We start from the raw sequence: 1,605 nt of genomic DNA, 5'->3' as shown, positions 1-1,605 counted from the left end.
GCCTTAAATTGATTTGCTGGAGATGGTCATTTATTTTTCTTTCTTTGCTGTCCTGTTAAACTACTATAACAATATCCTTCCTTCAATCTGCTAAAATAGTTCCATGCTTGAAAACGAATTACTGTATTATTTATTTCAATTGTGTAACTGAGACAAACATGCATATTATTTTTTGGCTAACATAGTCAAGTATATCCACAACACAGGATGAGAAAGAATGCTTCCTTCATTGCTTGTTGAGCTAGCTAGATAGAAGACTAGAGGAAAAGATAGTCTGCTTCATTATAGCATATATTACTGGTGAGAGCACTCTATGGGCAGAGTTATGTCATCAATGGTCTAAATTGTTAAGCAGTAGTAGGCTATTTATAGCCTTCTATAGTTTTGTATTTCTCTATTTGGTGATTAATGGAAATGTCAGTTATGAAATGTATACATCTTCAAATGCCTAATTGCTTTTGACCTGTGGAGTTAATGTTTTTCTTTTCTTTGTAAACAAATATTGGCTTAGTTCATACAATGTAAGACTGAAGAGTAGCCCCTCCAATTGATGAAACTTCATCGAAGTGTGATATGATCCAGGAAAAGTTTTTGATTTAGGTATACGAGTTTTATAAAACTAAATTGGAAGTTTAACCTTAATCATGTATCCTTTTGGTTCGTGTTTGAATCTCAGGCTGTGTTTGCTGCTGGTTTAATAGAATCTCTACGCAAGTTGGTTGAAATGGAAACAATGGGTATTGCTGCTGTTGCAATTGCAAATGCTATTGATGGTACTGCAGATGATGAACAGATAAGAGTATGTAATGTCTTTTCGCGGATAAATCATCTCTGATATTTTTGACTGAACTTTCAGTGTTTTCTTTGTGCTTTTGATTTTAGGTCCTTGGTGAAATGCTGCATAGATGTTTTGTGTAATTATGTTGGCCCATATAAAATGTGGGCTGACATTGGTCTCAAAGGAATAGAGAAAATATTGAAGTTTGGGGAAGCAAAGAAGGCAAATAATGGTGGCAATAATGTTTATGCTCAGAAGATCAAAGAGGATGGAAAGTTGGAAAATTTTAGGACACCCATACGTAAGTCACAAGCTAAGGCAATAATGATGACATATTGGCCATCAGTGCAGGGGCCATCAATGTCCGATGATAGTATGATTCTGTTAGCACCCACACACCCTCTGATACGTTAGATGAGATGTTTGCGGATTACTCGCCTTGATCTGTTAGATGAGCTGTTTGGGGATCCGTTTACATAACTAACTCAGCTAGATAGTCTTTAAACTATGTGATCAAGCATAATGTGTTATAGGCTTAAGAGTTTATTTATTTGTATTCCCTTATGACTACTCTTAAAAATGGGTGAATATTCGAGGCATCTTATCCTCTTTCCATTTCTTTGTTGTTCTTTCCTGGTCTTGCTTTGGATATTAAATTTTGGTCTAGTGGAGAAAGTGGTCCCGGTAAAACTGAAACTACTAATATGCGTATGTATTATCTTGCACATCTTGGTCGAAGGACCAACTCTAGAACAATATGTTCTAGAAGTAAGATGACTTTTCTCTTTAATTTATGTCCACCATTAGCAGTTTCTGCCGAAATTAGC

At 35.6% G+C, this 1,605-nt stretch overlaps 1 long non-coding RNA gene across 1 annotated transcript; it reads left to right on the top strand.

The window, feature by feature from the left end:
- Window positions 1–6: 6 nt before the first annotated feature.
- On the top strand, window positions 7–1,393 carry LOC124890831. Its single transcript, XR_007049387.1, has 3 exons — window positions 7–300; window positions 512–799; window positions 883–1,393. It is a non-coding gene; the product is annotated as an uncharacterized LOC124890831 (long non-coding RNA).
- Window positions 1,394–1,605: the final 212 nt, after the last annotated feature.

This window comes from Capsicum annuum, unplaced genomic scaffold, assembly GCF_002878395.1.
Source record: "Capsicum annuum cultivar UCD-10X-F1 unplaced genomic scaffold, UCD10Xv1.1 ctg25779, whole genome shotgun sequence".
Classification (NCBI taxonomy): domain Eukaryota; kingdom Viridiplantae; phylum Streptophyta; class Magnoliopsida; order Solanales; family Solanaceae; genus Capsicum; species Capsicum annuum.
The sequence above is the reverse complement of the archived record's forward strand: the minus strand, read 5'-3'. Positions and strand labels throughout refer to the sequence as shown.